Source organism: Onychomys torridus, chromosome 17, assembly GCF_903995425.1.
Source record: "Onychomys torridus chromosome 17, mOncTor1.1, whole genome shotgun sequence".
Classification (NCBI taxonomy): domain Eukaryota; kingdom Metazoa; phylum Chordata; class Mammalia; order Rodentia; family Cricetidae; genus Onychomys; species Onychomys torridus.
In genome coordinates, this window is record NC_050459.1 from 44,177,363 (window position 1) to 44,197,024 (window position 19,662).

At 34.8% G+C, this 19,662-nt stretch overlaps 1 protein-coding gene across 1 annotated transcript in view; it reads right to left on the minus strand.

Moving 5' to 3' along the window:
- The window catches only part of Tenm3 (teneurin transmembrane protein 3), a 2,620,641-nt gene that overhangs the window by 2,524,305 nt on the left and 76,674 nt on the right, over positions 1–19,662 (minus strand). The window contains exon 2 of the mRNA XM_036166440.1: positions 9,572–9,690. The gene's annotated coding sequence lies outside the window, so the exon portion shown is untranslated. The remainder of the gene's footprint in view (positions 1–9,571; positions 9,691–19,662) is intronic.

Sequence of the window (19,662 nt, forward strand, 5' to 3'; positions counted from 1 at the left end):
ACCCTTAACTCACTGTAATGTAGACTTAAAAAAATGAATGCAGCATAGTCATACTAGTGAAAAAGCAATGGTCTTTTCTATCTAAGACTGAGGAGTCAGGATGTAAGCTGCAGCTCAATTGAGATCCTCAGGAGTGAGGACTCAGAGGATTCCAGTCTGAGGATTCGTGGAAACAGGATTGACTGAGGAGTTGGGGAGGTGATGTTGGCTGTGGCTTGATCTGCTTCTCTGATCTTTCAGCTTTCACCCAAATATCTGGCTCCAGATTTTTTATTAAGAGCTTTTAAGATTCCTGTTATAATATACTACTTATACAGTGAAACTTTCAAATTGTTCTTCATGATTTCCTTTTAGTCAAATCAAAATGATACAATGACACAAGATGTCATAGAAATGTCTAAGAAAATGTTCATTAAGTTATGGAATAAATTACAATGGTATTATGTGTTATGCATATCACATGTGTGTATCTGTTTGTTTTTTGTTTATGTGCTAATTTGAAGATTAGAATATAACACCTTAAGCCATGTCTTCTTAAAAAGTGAGAAAACAAGGGATTGTGCAATTACCTGGATAAAGTGTAATCAAAAAGTAGCCAAAAAGAATTAATAAAATGTTATACTGTTGTTTTGAAATATTTAAAATTCTGATTCTTTATGAGATGTTTTGTGTATTAATATTGTCATTTAATTTATGAAAAGATATTTTTCTTTTCTTTTTTAAATTTTTTTCTGATTTTGTAATTTTTTATTGTACTTTTTAAAATTTTATAATTTAATTTTACATATCAGCCACAGATTCCCCTGTCCTCCCTCCTCCCGCCCCCTCCCCTCTCCCCATCCCAGCCTCCTTATTTCATTTTTTTTCCTTCTTACATACCAACCACAGTCTCCCCTTCCTCTTCTCCTCCTGCTCTCTTTGCAACCCAACCCCTTCCATTTCTCAGAGAGGTTAAGATCGAGAGGGTAAGGCCTTCAATCTGTTTCTTAAGATATAAATTTTTGAAAATACTAAAAAATGATGCTATGTTTTATTAATAGGCCTAGGACAATATTCAAAAGTTATTAACAATTAAAATTAATTACTATTACTATTATATTGAAATGTAGCTTATATTTTCATAAACATTTCTTTCACATTAAAATATAAATTATTTCTTTTAATAGAGCTTTTCAATGTTGAGAGCTATCTGTACAGTGAGTGAAAATGTAAGTAACTCATTTTTAAGACTATCCACAATGATACATCCACTGTAGACTACTGGCAATAGTCGAGAGAAATCCTGATCTGACCTAGTCTGGTGATCAGATGGCCAAACACCCTAACTATCATGCTGGAACTCTCATCCAATAACTGATGGAAGTGGATGCAGAGATCCTGGGCCAGGCCCCAGGTGGAGCTGCAGGAGTCCAATTGTTGAGAAAGAGGAGGGACTGTAAGAGGGTGACCAAGACTGGAAAAGCACAGGGACAAATAGCCAAGCGAATGGAAGCACATGAATTATGAACCAAAGGCTGTGGAACCCCCAACTGGATCAGCCCCTCTGGATAAGTGAAACAATTGAATACCTTGAACTGTTTGGGAGGCACCCAGGTAGTGGGACCCAGAACTGTCTTTAATGCATGAGCTTGCTGTTTGGAACCTTGTGCTTACACAGGGACACTTTGCTCAGCCTGGGAGGAGGGGACTGGACCTGCCTGTACTGAATCTACCAGGTTGAGCTGAATCCCCAGGGGAGTCTTTGCCCTGTAGGAGATGGGAATGTAGGGGAGGGACTGGGGGGGAAGGCAGGGGGGATTGGGGAGGAAAGGGGAACCCATGGCTGATATGTAAAATTAAAACATAAATATAATTTAAATAAAGACTATCCTTTAATGTATACATCAAGATAGAGAAAAATATTTTTTTACAGAGAAATCATTTCATATCTCATTTCTGAAATTCAAAAGTAAATTAGAAAGTGTCAAAACACAGTGACTAGAATTCTGCTAAAAGTAATCTACCCCTGTCTCCAGAGTACAAAGTATGTGACAATTTATCTTATTTGTGCAATTTATCTGCAACAATCAAAATGTTTTCTCTGCTCTGAGGTGCTTATGTAGACATGGCTTTGTTAATTAACGATTCGTATGCACATCATATTATGCCATCAATCTAATTGTGATTTCAAGTTGGTATTGTCTATTGACTCTCTTTATGACTTAACTGACATCATTTACAAGAGAAGGAAACTAGAGTCAGGGAAATAATTACCACACAAGCATGAGGACCCAAGTTCAGATACTTAGCAACCTTGCAAAAGGCCAGGGAGTTCTCTGCTTTCCTATAATCCCCGAACCAGGAAGACCAAGAAAGAAGATGCCTTGAAAGTAGATGTCAGCCATGCTAGCTAAGTCATATGAGAAAGATCCAGGTACAGTGAGTAACTCTATCTCAAAAAGAAAGATTGAGAGCACTAGAGGAAGACAACAGTGACTGCCTCTGGCTGCCACCCTCATGTATACTTGCTCACCCACCTGAAGACATACACACCTGTAACATATACACACATGCACCAAATCACATGGATTTATTAATGATATAACTTTATTATTTGTTATACATTTCATGTGTATGTGTACTAATTTGGAGCTTAGAATATAATGTCAGCCTCTATGTTCAAATATACATCACACAATACAACAAATAATATGGATTTATTAATTAAATGAAGCTTTAGGAACTTGACAAATATGATAGATTCATCATAGATCTATATTGGACTCAAAGTCACCTCTCTTCCTCATTTTTCTCTCTTTTTGTTCTTTCTTCAATCACTTTAATAATTTATTGCTCTTCTGAGGCATGTAAAATTATGGGAACTTCCAGAAAATTACTAGATCTATTATGTACTTATAGTTATTAAGTGAAATATACCATCTAAACTTAGATAATAACACATCTGACCATTCTCACGCAAACAGCAAACTATGTTAAGAATTATGACGAACAGGACGGAAATCTTAAACCACACTAGATCAATGTATTACAAATACAACTAATTAGAGCAAAAAAAAAGTCTCTCCCTTAAAATTAATAATATTAGCTACAAAGATACATTTCCTTGGTAAGATAATATATACATATTAATCTGAAACTAAATGGGTTAATGCTGGTTTTAATAAGACTTTCTAGAAAATTCTCCATATTAGCCAATGGATTATTGCAGTATTACAATGTATACACAAATTTAATAATATTATTATACTTTGAAAATAACATTTTTTAAATTTTCATATTTTATTTAATTTGGATTATGATCTTTTCTAATAAAGGAACTTAAAGCAAACATAATGTTATCCCTGGTTGAATGACTCTTTATAGAAAAATTGTGTATCCTCTTTATCTTACTTTATATTGTAAGTTTCCACCGAGTGCTAATAAGTGCATGCCACTGAAGAGGTTGGCACTTAACATCTGTCACTAGCATCCAGCAACTGCACCTACAGGGAACTGTCAGAGAGATTGTTATTCTCCTTTGTAACACCCTGAATCTGTCTCACATCATTTGCATACAGAGAGTCACAGGCATTCATCATTTTATGATGCTGACGACTTCACCATTCTGATGTGTAATGTCTCTTTAATGGGCCTCAAAAAATACAATATTCCTTGATTTATGACGGCTTAACTGAAAAATTATACAAATTGGCAAAACCACTCCTAACGTACTTTCATTTTTCCTCCAGATTACACTTATACTTAACAGTGACTCATGAGTTCAGAGCCTGCTTCTTTGGAAAGAGAAATGGTCAGAACTTGACTTAGCATGTTTTACCACCACAGTGGTGTATGTGCATAGCTGAAGCTCTGTGGGAAAACTGTGCTCACACCACAAATTAGCAAGTGAAAATCAATCACTTTTCATCCCCCAAAAGATTCTATATTGGACAATTTACTTTCAATATCACTCTCTCTGGTAAGTATTCCTTAGATTTAGAGAAGGCTATCTCCCAAATGGTCTTTCATTTTATTCTGTTTTGAAGTCATATATTGAAGATCAGGGGAAAGAGAAAAAGAAAAAAAAACTGAAACAACATCATTTCTAAAGAGAAAAAAATAGAGGTAAATCTGTAGTAGAGACAGAAACCTGTAAAGTAGGATAAGGATGCAGTGTCTGCCTCTTTTGACTTTATCATAGGACAAAAGCCAGAAACAATATGGTGTCACTAAACATGTTTTTTTATTCTCTTGGAAACTATATCACTAAACCATGTCCTATTATATATTTATGTGTGTGCATATATATATACAACATATGTATTTATATGAATAACTAATGTTGATTCACAATGGACCTCGTGAATCAGCACAAATACCATGAACAGAAATATAGCAAACTTTAGGAACTGGCATCCTTAGAGTCGATATTAGATGATGTATTATCTCTAGTAGTCTTCATTGTCTAGACTTACCTGATTCTAAATAATAGAAGCATAGTGATAGTATGTGAAGTATTTTACATACATTGAATTACCTAATCCTTCTAATGACCCATTGAGGTTAATAGAAGTTTTACATTATAGGGATAGGGAAGCTGTGGCTATGACTAACTGACTTTGCCAAATTATGTAGTGATCCAATATTACAGCTGATCCCAAAGTCAATGTCTATTTCAACTCAACCTTTGGCACTTAAGAATCTTATGTTTTTAGTTAGTGTCCATGTTCCATCAATTTTTCTATCTTTCCTGGTGATCTTTATATCTTACTCATTAAAAACAACAAAAACAAACAACCAAAAGAAATTTATATTTCTTTTGGTTGGTATAGCTCTGTCTTGAGGAAGACTTATTCTGAATTTTCTGAGAAGTCGCCATACTGATTTCCAGAGTGGCTGTATAAGTCTGCATTCCCACCATCATTGGAGGAGAGTTCCCCTTGTTCCACTTCCTCTCCAACATAAGCTGTCTAGTGGAAGCCCATGAACTGTAGACTAGTGGCAGTGGAACCCCCATGGGACTGGACTAGGCCCTCTGGATATGGAAGATGGTTTCTTGGCTCAAACTGTTTGGGGGGCACCTAGGCAGGGAGATCAGGATCCGCCCCTGGTATGTGGGCAGGCTTTTGGGAGCCCAGTGCCTGTGGTGTGAAGCCTTGGGCAGCCTTAGTGCAGTGGAGAGGAGCTTGGACCTGCCTAGGTACAGTGCACTGGGCTCTGCTGACTCCTCATGAGAGACCTTGATTTGGGGCATGTGGGGATTGGGGTGGCTTGGGAGGGAGGGCTGGAGGGTAGAAGGAGGGAGGAGGTGGGATCTGTGGATGGTATGTAGAGTGAGTAGAAAATTTCTTAATAAATAAAAATTTTTTTAAAAAAAAGTTAATTTAGAGAATGTCTTCTTTCCATCTTCCCTGATGCTGTCAATCAAGCCTTCTCTACAAGTGCTCTCTGGACTTGTTTAAGTTTATCACTGTCTTTTCACTCTTTATTATAGTATCATCTTCCACTGGCCTGGCTGTGTTCACCCTGCCTTTTCAAAGGTCACCATTTAGGAATCAACTCCAAGGCAAGACTCAGCTTTTGATTTTTAATTGATCTCTTATAATGAACTCCTAATCCTTTATTTCTCTTTAAACTCTCTTGAAACTTACTGACTCTCCCGGTTCTGCTCTCTCGGTGCTACCTTTCCCTTGGTCTAGTTAGACATCCATATTGCCCACACTTCTATTTTTCTCTTGCAGTCTTGATTCGTGTATTAGCCTGTAAAATCCTAACCACATTTAGCAGGATAACACTCCCATACTCATGTTGCCCAAGCACTATAGCTTCTAAACTGGTTCAAACCTGGTTCTGCATCTACATAACTACTGTCAGTGATCACACATTAAATCAAAATGATGATCTCTTTCTCTCTCTCTCTCTCTCTCTCTCTCTCTCTCTCTCTCTCTCTCTCTCACACACACACACACACACACATACACACACACACACAATATATTTTTCTCTCTTTGCATCTATTTACATAGCACTTAGCATGAAATAATGTGTTCAATTCCTCCTTTTTTTCTCATTTGTTGTGCCGTGGATTCATTTCTGCATTCACAGTTCTTTTTTATTGCTTTTCCCCCAAAATACCTTTCTGACTTAATCAGAATACTTTTGACTTCCCTTATGAATTTTCTTACACCTCTCCAACCTTGTTGTTGGAGCCTTCACCTGAATACCACATCCAGATGAACTCAGTTTAGACCCATTTTCATTTGCTTCTCATCCCATAAACCTAGTACAATTTTCCAGTTTCCTCCTTGTACTTCATGCATATCTCTAGCCTTCTGGTACTTTTAAATAGAAGTACAGTGCATGTGCTGAATGAACTCTTGATTCTGCTTTGTACCATTTACCAGAATTATTTTTTTTTACTTTACCTCTCTTAAACTAACTCAGTCTCTATTCTCACATGGACAAAATGGAAGACATGTTTGGTATATAAGCAAGCAGAGGAACTGTGAAAAAAAGTAAAACTGAGTTAGCTGAGCAAGTTAGCTTATAGGTGATGTGCAACGTTGAAAATTTTTGCTACATTAGCGCTTACAAACACTCTTTACTTTGGAGTTTTCAGCAAACAGGAAGGCCTTTGAATGTGGAGAATGCTTTTAGTATAATTTATACCAGACAAAGCAAGGGTTCATGTACAAGAGTGGTAACCTGAATGTGGCTGTTTATGTGACAGAATTCTAAAGAAATGAGAAGTTTTGTGTGGACTCACTCCCTGAAAAAGTTAAGAGGAAATAGGCATGTAAAATGATAATCACCATGGATTTTGGCTCAATACTAAAACCTTATGTGAGATTTACTTTCCAGAGAAGGAGGGAGTTGAGAGGTAGACATTAGGGTCTTATACACACGAGGAAAGAGCTCTGCCATTATTTTGTTCTCCCCAGAACTCTAATTTCTCAGACTGATTATACTGATTCCCTGGCAGACTTCACAGCAGAAAAGGAATATACATTAGCCTCAAAAGGAAGAAAATTCTGTGGCAGTCAAGAATAGACTTGCCTACCTTCACCACATTATTCCACGTGGGAACTTTACAGAGACCATCTTCAGACACCTCTCCTGAAATCTCCTCACCAGGGAAGAGGAGAACTATTGTAAACACTCTTTTCAAGATTCTTTGACACAACTAGATTATCTCGCCCCCTCTGTAAATCAGTAATCTGTTTCAGAATTTCCTTGGAACTGAAATGGTCACACTCATGGTGATCCACTTTAGATTCAGCCATTACTGTGTCATTGGAGAAAATGAAATTGAGAAGCCTCTTTCTTCAGTTGAGACTTCTGTTTGTAGTATTCCAGAAAGTAATAAATTATTGACTTATTTTACTATTGTGTAGTGATCTTAGTTAATGATTTAGGCACCTGATGAGTAATCACTCTCCATTTCGGGTCAGCTTCTGAAAATGAAACAATATACAGAAGACAGAAGAAGACTTCAAATTGAAAATATATTAGAAAACGGTATATTTCCGATCTCAGTTAAAGCATAGTTTTATCTTTGATTTATTCCATGATTTAGAATTAGAATATCATTATATGATTTCTTAGAAAAAAAATCAATAGAATTTACTCATATTAAAATGAATGTCCTATGAATATTGAAAATTGTGTTGTATGAGGGAACCTTGTCTTATAGGAACAATCTATATGATTTTTATTTGAAAAAACCTGCAGTAGGACATGGTGGTATATACCTTAATCCAAATCCTTGGGAAACTGAGGAGATGGATGTCTATGAGTTCCCAGCCTACCTGGTCTACATACTGCATCCCAGGCTAGTAGAGGAAAGTCACAATAACTCAGGAGAGAACATATATGTGTTAATACAAATTTCAAATACCATGTTTTTCATGTTTCTGAGTGAACTTATATTGAACTAAAGACAAAAGGCTTAAGAATATATATATATATATATATTTCTCTTTTCTAAAGAGTGAATGCATAGTCAAATTAGACAATATGATTTAGTAATTTGTCTTACGGAAATTTTGTGGAAATTTCCAAGAAGTAGAAGACATAATTAGAGAAAATATGAGATATATTTGACAAGTAATACTATGAAAAGATGTTTATGAATACTTTTTAAAATTTGAGCTATTAATTTGAGTATTAAATTGTCTTTCAACAAATTTTTTTTATTCAGCTATTCTGTGAGCACATTTTTTTGTGTGTAACATTGGATAGGTAAAATTTAAAAACAGATAAAGATATCCTACCATTACTTACCCATTTAAATAATAAAGTAGATCTACCACCCAGGTCTTAGATATCATTAAAATATTACTATATACATAATTATCAAATTTTGAAATTGCAATACTAACTTGTATTGTATATTATCTAAAGTAAAGTACCTCTGAATTTATGTGTAAATTAACCCAATTTCAAATGATTTATTCTAAATGCCTTTCAATGATTTTTAATTTTTATATTGTTGAATAATTCCTGAGAAGAATACTATATTTACATACTTCCCATGCCTCTTGCTCACCCCTCAAAATGAAGTTTACTTCCAATCCACGATCTTTATGGCTACTATAGCAAGTGAAACCTAATGCATATTATATTTAAGTATATCTTAGTTAGATATTCAAATACACAGCCATCAGCTAAGCTGAAGCCAGGCCTAATCAGATATATTGCATAGGATTGAGTATTAGCCAAGATGTGTACATATGAATTCCAAACCTGAAGAATCCACCATTATCCTCACTATTAATTCAGTCTTTCCGTGTTGCTATGGTCATATTTTCATTTAAAATACACAGTATCAAAGACATTATGACCCACGATAGACCAGACCAAGTCAAACAACAGAAAAGTTGTCTCATACTCAACCTTTTTACCAATAAGAGCACTTAACCCTGAATTACACTAAAGTGCTGTGGAATGTTAAGGGAAAAGTTTTTTTACCCCCTTTTTTATTTATAGATCAAATCAAGCCATTAGACCTGTTTACAAATTTTTATTTTTCTCTGTAGGCATGGAAGGGTTTTGTGTCCTTAAATAGCAGAGTTTGTAAGGGAAGAAGACTCACTAACCTAATTAGGTACAGATTGAACTCTCCATTAATTAAACTTGGTTCTACAATCACCTACACTCCCATAGATGGAAAGTATCACGGATTTTAAATAGCTGACCTTGTAAAAGTCTTTCATTCTATCTACTATTTAATTCTGCAACTCCTACTAGATTTCTTAGTCAGGCAAAGTCTGCTTCTCTTTCATAATGATGGTAATTTGTCAGCAGAAATAGTCATCCACTCTTATATATTCTGTCAAAGGCATTTTGACAGAAAACATTTGACATGTTACCCTATACTTTTGTTTATATGTTTGTTTCTAAAATTAAGTGATTTTATTCTCACAATATTTTCCCATGTATTTATTACTGTTTTCTTATCACCTTCCTTTTCAAGAGTTTGTAACATTCTGTAACTAAAACAAATTTTTATTCTTCAGATTTATGGAAGAATTTCACAAATAATATTATCAAGTGATAAAAATATATAATCTTAACTCATTAAGATGCTTACAGTTCGTCACCTCTGTGAGTTGTTTCAATTTTTCATCCAGAATAAATGTCACAGGAGATGAATATCCACTGGTTATTTTTATCTCTTTCCTTTAGTTCTTATGATTGCTGTCTTCAATTCTGAAAAAAATAAAAAATAGTTTTACTGTCAAAGAAATGATTTCAGTGCAAATTATAAAACTGTAAGAAAATACTACATTATTTTACTGAACCCAATAATTCTAAATACTGAGTGAATATATAATGAACAATTTTTAAAAGTGAATTTACATATGAAGTAAAAATCATCAGGTCCACCAAGCTTATTTTTCTGTCTATGAAGCAAATTAAATATCACCTTTCACCTCCAAAGTAAGGTTTAAATCTGCAAATAATATCTTAGTCATACATATTTTAATAAGTAAATCTATGATATCACAAAATACCCTGTATTCTTTCTCTCAGAGAAATTATTACCACAAAAGCAATCCAATATATTTTGATAAAGTAGTAAATGAATTTGTATTGGCCAAGCAGTAATGCAGAAGTTGTTTTATCTTTGTGTGGCTTGTCAATTATGTATATAGATATCGCATTTAACAAAAACTCATGTATTTAAATATTGTGTGATATACTGAAGAAAACTGTAAAAAAAATCACCTTTTTTTTGCAATGAGATGGCTATAGAAAGACAAATGTCTGAGTTATTTTTTCAGACTTTCTGATCTCAGACACACAATGGGAGAGGAGAGCAGCTTCATTGTGCTTTGGTTATATGTCAAGCAAAACCAACCAACCGGCACTAACGGAAAAGCTACCCCCATGAAAATCTTATTTATTAATAGATTATTGTCACTGGCACTAAAATTCAGGCTACTTATTTTCTAGGTAAGTATGTTATAAGTGAGCCAAGTATTCAACCTCTTCACTGAAGACATTCTTGGGGATTCTAGCTTTGCTTACACCATGTTAATTAAAAAATAATGTTGTAATAAAACTAATATTTTAATTATAAATTATTTATTTAAAAACAGGTGCTGGAGTGATTGCTCAGCAGTTAAGAACATTTGCTGATCTTACAGAGGATAGGAGTTTAATATCCCATACCCACATCGAGTGGCTTAGAACTGCCTGAACTTTCAGATCCAGAACATCTGTCACTCTCATTTGGACTGGGGGGACCTGCCCTTACATACACGCTACATACATATAGATATGATTTAAAACAAAAAAAATTAAAAACAAGCTTTCAACATATGAATTCCATACCATCATTCTTATCTGTCAGGCCGGATATTGATGGACTTAATCCACATGGGGCCTAAGGATTGTGAGGACAGTAGCAAAGTCAGCCAAGCCACAAGTTTATTTATCCTTGAAATATTATTCACAGTGAGAGGAGATATCCTTCAATATCTAACCACAAAGTACCACAACAAATAATGTCTCTATCTCTCAAGGAATTTACTGATGCTAGTATAAAGAAGCACTGATGTTTTCACTCTCTCAGGAGTTAGTATATCTATTATGATTTTTAAGTTAATATCAGTCTAGTTTTTGACGCATACTTTTTAAATCTGTAATCACATAATTGTCAATATTTGCTATTTAAATATCTTGAAAATTTGTCTATATATTAATAATCCTCTATATAAGTTTCAATGTAATAAGATATTTGCAAATTCCAACTATCTGGGATGTTCTGTATGTCAAATGTGTTGCTCTGATTGGTTAATAAATAAAACACTGATTGGCCAGTAGCCAGGCAGGAAGTATAGGCGGGACAAAGAGAGAAGAGAATTCTGGGAAGTGAAAGGCTGAGGCAGAGAGACACCGCCAGCAACCGCCATGACAAGCAAAATGTAAGATACTGGTAAGCCACAAGCCACACAACAAAGTATAGATTAATAGAAATGGGCTAATTTAAGATAGAAGAACTAGATAGCAAGAAGCCTGCTATGGCTATACAGTTTGTAAGTAATAAAAGTCTCTGTGTGCTTACTTGGTTGGGTCTGAGCAGCTACAGAACTGTTGGGTGAGAGAGATTTGTCCTGACCTGGGCCAGGCAGGACCAGAAAAACTGTAGCTACATCCAAGTTTCCTGAATATCTTACCATATTATCACTTAAATTATCATTTTCATTTATTTGTTCCCCTTTTCCCCAAAATACTTTTAATATACTGTACTTTGTCCTTTACTTCTTTTTAAATATATTATAATTTCTAGTAGTATAAATTATGTTTTAAATTTATCACTTGTTTCTTTTACCTTTTTTTGTTTGTATGTTTTTTTTGAGACAGGGTTTCTCTGTGTAGCTTTGCCCCTTTCCTGGAACTCACTTGGTAGACCAGGCTTGCCTGGAACTCACAGAGATCCACCTGGCTCTGCCTCCCGAGTGCTGGGATTAAAGGCATGTGCCACCACCATCCTGCCCTCTGTTACCGTTTTTTATTAAATGGTTTTTCATCAAAAATATTTTATCATATTCTTCCCTCCCTCCTAATTCATCTTCCCCACTCCCCCATTCACCTCGCTTCATGTTCAGTCTCTCTTGGTATGTCAAAAAAAAAAAAAAAGAAAAAGAAACAATCAAGTTATTTGAAATGCCTATCTTGTTCTAAACAATTGCTGCAATTTCTTTAAAAATTCTAGTTTTCTAAATGTATTTGTTTTCTGAATGTAATTATAATAGGGGTGTAAAGATTCTGACTTGCGAGGTACATTCCTTCAGTTACTTCATAACCTTTTCGAAACCTTCAATATCGTGATGCTCTATTTCAGTTGTACTCTGTTGGCTAAGGTAAGACTGATGTTTTCAATCTCTATTTGCACAGCCTTTCATAATCTTGTTACTGTGGAAAGTTACTGTATACACACACACACACACACACACACACACACACACACACACACGGCTGCTTTTTCAACTGTTAGGTTTCGCCATTCATTCGTTGAGATAATGTGTGAATATGAGCCTGGCATTTCAGTTTAATACCCTTTCTCTAACATTTTCAACAGTTATTTATCTTTCGCTGACTGTGCCTTCCGCTTCAGTACTTTTCTTTTAAGCTTTTAATCTACTTAATCCCCATCCTTCCATTAGAAACCATTCAAGAAATATTTGTTGAATGCTTTAATAAATGAATAAAAACATTAATTTATTTTTTAGTATCTAATCTAATAGTGACAATGGATGGCTCCTCCTTTAACCAGCTAATTGAAACTCATGTACTTTATCTGATAAAGAAATCAGTGTTGAATTGTCTGGCTTGAGGATTGAGGAAGTATATGAAGGCTTTCAGAGTCTTGTTTAAATTTCCATTATGTTTAGCTCTCTGTGTTAATTGGGACACCTCCAACTTCTACACAGGTAAATTCATTGATATTCTACAGTTTTGACCATCAACGACTTATTGATAGGTTATCTGACAAGTAGTTATGGAAACATTAGAGTGGTATTCTAGCTTGTTTTCTCTGGCCATAATAAACACCACTTCTAAAAGCAACTAGGATAGGAAAGGGTTTATTTGGTATACTTCCTGATAAATGTTCATCATGTTAGCTATTCAGAGAGGGAAATCAGAGCAGGAGCTGAGACTAGAATCATGCAGTAATGCTGCTTACTGGATTGCTTCCCCACAACCTGTCTTTTTGTACAACCACGGATCATTTTTTTCCAGGTGTGGTATCACCCATAGCAGGCTGGGCACTCTCCTAACAATCAATAATCAAGAAAATGTCCCACAGACTTATCCACGGATCAATACAGTGAATGGAATTCTTCCATTGATGTTCACTCTTGCCAGGTGATTATAGTTTGTGTCAAGTTGACAGAAATTAACCAACACAAGTTGTCAGGGAACCAATAAACACCTAGTATTTGAGATAAATTAATCACAATCAAACCTTAGTTGTGTCTGAAACAGGTTTTGTTCTGATAATACATCTCCACTGTTAAATCATCCTAGAAGATGGAGCAAGATTATTACACCCCCAAGCCCTAGTCAAAGAGCTTCATATTGAGCTACTATACCAATTTTGCTTTTTAATATTGAAATAATTGTGTTGATAAAAAGAAACCTTTTAGTTTACCTAGATAATTTCCTAGAGAATCAGAAGTATGGACAGAAAACAAAGAAGGAGAAGTATGAAAAGAGAAATCAGCACTGAAGCTCGTGAATATATCTCTTACATTATCCTGGCCTTTTAACCAAGGCTATGGTGTGCCAACATCTCTGACTTTGAAAATTCACGTGTATGCCAATGAGATATGCTCACGTCCATCCCTCATTTTCCCACTACTACTTCCTCTGAATCTTCCCCAATATGTACAATTTCTGAACTCCCACCCCCCCCTTTTTTTTTGTTTTTCAAGACAAGGTTTCTTCATGTAGCTTTGGAGCCTTTCCTAGAACTCAATCTGTAGCCCAGGCTGGCCTCAAACTCACAGAGATCTGCCTGCCTCTCCCTCCTGAGTGCTGGGATTAAAGGTGTGTACCAACACTGCCTGTCCTCTTTTTTAAAATACTCCATTAAATCCATTTAGTGCCAACTGTATGTGTGTGTAAGTGTGGGGATATTCTTTTAGTTTAAGGTAATAATATAAAGTATGGAAATGTAAGTATTTACATAGAACATTTAATATTGTACAGTTCAATTCTCCTTTGGCTCCTGTTCCTATATTTCCATCATTTCCTTCAGCTCCTTTTTTGATTCCTGTCATTAGACCTAAGGTCATAGCTTGTATCCCTAATAACATAGTCTTCTATTTATTATACTTCCTTTCACCCTCCCTATCAGGAATAGTATCATCTACACTTATGTCAGATATGTGGTAATATTAAAATCTATATTGTTATAATTAAAATATATTCTTATTCAGGGTCCAAACTCTTTTACATTTGTCTTTCTTTCAGCCTTTAAATATGAAGTCTCCACAATCCATGTGCACTCTTTGTTCTAAGAAATTTCAGTCAAGATACCTAGTGCCTTGAAGTGGAAGACATGATGGGGATGGAAGTGAGGAAAGAAGACTGCAGTTAGGACTCAATCATGAGGAACATATGACAAGAGATTTCAAAGGCAAATAGCATAGTAAATATCTCTTATCAGGGGATGATCACATTATCTGAATATTTTCTTTCTCCTTCACACATAAAATATGATTTATATATTGTATAATTGACTTCCCTTAACCTGGTAATGATTTATACTTTTATAAATCAATAGATACACTCCTTTATTTAAACAGTCAAATTAAAAGTGGTGAAATTTTATTTTGTGCTTAATCACATAACAAGAACACTATTAAATATAATAAAATTTGATGTGTGTGATTCAATAAACCATTAAAAATCCCTCTTATCATATTTGTATGCGCTTTCATCAAACAATGATAGAATGCTTCTGGCTGATCTGGAAATATGAAAACAATGAAATATGAAAAACAATGAATGTATTTCATATATCATTGAGTATTTATATATTTTACCCCTTTGCAGTCCAAGCATTATGTTTGTTTGTTTGTTTGTTTTCTAGAAAGGATTTCTCTGTGTAGCCAGGACTGTCCTGGAACTTGCTCTTTATAGCAGGCTGGCCCTTGAAATCACAGAGATCCAACAGCCTCTGCCTCCTAAGTGTTGTGATTAAAAGTGTGAGCCAAAACTGCCCAGTTAGTACAAGCTATATTTATAATAAGTACACTTCCAGTTTTAGATCAGTCTTAGTTATTATACATAATGTTTTCTTCAATTGAATGTTTTAAAACATTTGCTCTCCCATCCATTGTAAATTTCATATCCATGCCTATATTAGAGTTCATAGACACTTCTGAGTTTCTTCAAGAAAACTGATAGCATCTTTTAGAGATTCTGACTTTGAAGTACTGTGGAAACAGGACTTATGCTTTAGCCTTTAAAGTGGCTGATGCTTGCTTGCATAGTGTTAAGCAGTCCTATCATCATTAAGGATTTTATTTTTTGAAAATTTAAAATTTATATTTCAAAACAAGTGACTTCAGTAATATTACTTTGGTTTTTAAAATTTTACCCTCGTAATCTCTATTTAATGACTTTGTCAAAATAATTGCCTGCCAAAGTGAAAACTGTTTTCAGACAGTATCTCCGTGGGGACATTTTCATGCAAAATGACCAGGTTTTATCAGCAAAATTTGAAGTGCAATGTAAGGGATATTGCTTTGATATCAAATCAAATTGCTTTGATTCTATTCAGCTTTCCGTTAGTCTTTTCTGCCTTTCCACCTGTTCCTTTCTCTGTTCACTTCTCCATTGGTCTACCATATATTTCACTGTCATTTTCAACAGATTATACACAGGTGGGAAAATGTTTAACACCTTTCTGTAAGGAACTGACATATTTCACTTAACATGATCTCTAATTCTACTCATGTTAGTATTGAAAGCTATGTCATTTAATTCTTCTTTATCAGTAAAGCATCCTGTTGGGTATATACATCACAATTTCTTTATCCAGTAATCTAGAGATAAGAACCCAGGTAAATTCAGTAATTTGAGTATTGTACATAGTGCCTCATGATCGTAGGTACGCAGTTATATCTTCAGTAAGCTCATTTTTAGTCTTTCAGTATTACTGTATTTTAATTTAGGACACAAATGGAAAAATCAGTCATGCATTTCTTCATAATTATACCAGGTCCACATAATTATTCTTATATATAATATCTACTCCATCCGTATTGATAACCATTATTGTTTTATTAATAGGCCTGAAATCCCATATATTGTTGTGTATTGCTAAAGCCCAGAAAACATAATGTCCTTTAGAACTTGGACCATCCCGTTAGCTTAGTTTCAAAAGCAATGTCAGAACTGCCCCAAAACATATCGGTTTCTCAAATTATCCAGTTTACAAACCATAGTTCATAAATTTTGGTGTTATTTTTATACATTGGTCAAACAAAACAATAATGTGCAAATGATAAATTTACTCTCAAGTATTGTGTACCTAAAATGATTACCTGCGTTTCATTGAATTGAAACCCTTATTTCTCAGTATCTCATACATGAAAGATAGTTTCAACACCAACCTACAATAGCATCCAATTTCTAGCTATTAATACTAGCTCAAATCCAATATAATTTGGACTGTGTTGGATGGGAAGCCTAATGAAATGAAGATGAAATACCACGACTCCTGAGACACTGAGTAATGAAGCATGGCACATGACACAAGCTAATGATGGTGGAATGTAATATAGCTGCAAACTGATAACCTGTGGCATCTCTAGGCAGTTTTGTATAGCAGTGGGTATTGGATGGATTCTGTGTTTATAAGGTAGATGACTCTCTAAGGGGGCTGTCACTTGACAGGACCCCCTTTAAAGCACTGGTGTGACTAACACTGTTCTTTACCAACATGGGAAGTGTGCAGTGGTTCTAGAAACGGCCCTGTAAGTGGGTCACTGTGAATGGGAAGGGTTGCTGAGATGAACCAGTGTAGCCCAGAACCAGCTGAGTCAGATGGGAAGGACATAAAAGCATCGGCAGTGTGATGGCCCTCTTGATCAGTTCTTCCTTTTTCTAAATCAGTAGTCACTCTACAGATGTATATAAATCAGAGCACATCAGGGAACCCTTGTTCAGGAAGCATGTTGAGAGCTCCCGGGGTGACACGTTGTGGAGCACTTGCTCCAACTCACAGTGCTTATTATGATAGAGAGGTTTATTTCCTGACAGCTGACAGAGTGCCCTGGCAATCCCTTGTGGAGTTACCTCAGTAGATCCAGGAAGGAGTGCTCTGAACTCAAAAGCTCTGAGCCTTGCCTTTATGTTAAAATGACTATTTTAAGACTTTGAAAGATCTAAGTGGCTTATTCTCTCATCTTTTAAAAATTCAAACTAGTCTTTCTTACCTCCTTTAAGCAAAAAAAAAAAAAAAAAAGTTTCCTTCATCGCTGTATTTCTCATGCTTTTTTAGCCTGCTGTTTTCTTTTATGCAGGAATCTGTCCTCTGGAATAGAGCTGAAGTCAAACTAAGAAAGCCTGTTCACTGCTGTAATTTTAAGATGATCCCGCAGTATAGTTAGAAAGAACTTATCAAAATCTGCACTACACTACCTGACTAATAAAGTTAAATTCAGTGGCTAACCTAAGAATCTGAAAATGAAAGAGATTCACTATAACTATATCATCTAATCCCTCCATCATTAAATGCCACAAATAGGATAAAATATTGATAGAGCCTTACGTTTTTATAAATTTAATGCATACAGAATAGTATCCTTAGCTTTCGTTTTAAATATAAAGAACTCTAAGTGTAGTGCTTAACATGTCTCTATACTATACGTAATGGCTGTAGTACAAATTAAATGTATTTTACTCATAATTCCTTATTATGGAAGCTTTTATGTAAATTAATTGCAGATTTTATTGTTACTTTTACTTTTCTAGAAATACAAATGGATAAAACTGGAGCTAATGGAGTTTTTCAAATCAGTTTTAAATGTAATAGATTTAGTATTATAATTATTGCATTAAAATCTTGATTACATTAAAATTACATTTAAAGAGGGTCATATTTTTTAAGAAAAAATAAGATAAGGACCCTACATATAACTGGAGTCTACATTTGTCAATCATTTTTTTTAAATTACATATTACAGGCTATGTACAAAAGATATCTTTGTCAATAAGTACAAAAGAATAGCTGCTAACAAGACATTTACAATATATTGAGGTTAAAGGTGATGTAGACATAGTGTAACTGGGGTGAATAGATGATGTTCAAGAGAGCTTTTTTCATAGCCATGAAGTTTATGGAGCCATCCATAAACTAAGAACAACTACAGGTATGGTTATGTCTTTTTTTTTTAGTAAAAACATTATTTTAGGATTATTACTTATTACTAACTGGGACCTTTGCAGCCCTCGACCTGAGTCAGAGAAGCGGCTTTTGGCTGTACGTTGCAGATGTTGGAAAGAGTTATAACTGGCCAAAGTGCTGAGAATAAGCTACTCACTGCTAAGCCCTAAGTGTAATATTTCTGCCAATCCCACTCCCCCAAAGACTTAGGGGACATTGCATAAGAGGTAGAAAAAAGAATGTAAAAACCCAAGAATGTGGATAAGTGTGCTATGTAATGTTTTTTTCTTTATATGACATGGCGATTTCATTCACAAACACATAACTATGGTGGCTAACTGCATGACATCAGCAACAAATCACACCAGCCAAAGTCCATTCATAGACAGGTAGAGGAGTGATAAGTCACATAGAGAGGGGGCTATTGGTATTTGGCATTTTTTTTTCTTAGAAGTCATTAATTTTAATGATGTGGCTGTTGGTAAGTGTCCCATGCTCTAGTGGATGGCCCACACCTGCACACATATGGGCAGCCCTAACTTGTCTTAAAGGTTATAGAAAATAAAAATGTCAGGAAGTTTTGAGAAGGATTTATAGAAGGGAATATGCAGGGAATAAGTGTAGAAGTGAGGAATAATTGATTTCATGTATGTATGAAATTCTCATAAATAAAGGGACATAAAATTTAAAATGTTACCTTAAAATGCTTTTGTCTTAATATACAGAGTAAGAATTTTCAAGACCAGAAAACAGTAATGACTTGCCTGAGACCATATTTTATTTTGGCATCAAAACAGAAACTTAAATCTGGACTTCCTAACCTATGTATTTTTTATGTCTTGAGCATTTCATCTCCAAAGAGGCTTATATTTACTAAATTTAAGAGTAGACTGCAGTATTTTTCAAACATCTTATTAGTGCTAAGTAAATGGATTTTAGTACTATGATTCACATTAGGGACATAAGTAAAATACCTTTTCCTCCAGATATGACTTCACAGTCTGTCTGTAGTCTATGGACCCAGGAGTCAGTTTTTGCTTGATATTTCCTATACTAATTACAGTGTAATTTATTTTTCTGCTCAATTCTTCTACACAGTATAGGCTATTACTTTTTTTTTTCTGTTTCTGACCTCAGATTTAATTCAGTTTAATGATATGTTTCCCATCACTATATCTCATTTGAGGTTACTTTAGCCACTTTATAGGTACCATTTTGAATATTGCTCTTCTGAAAGGAATACATTTGTCAAGTTTCTGCTCCAATGTTTG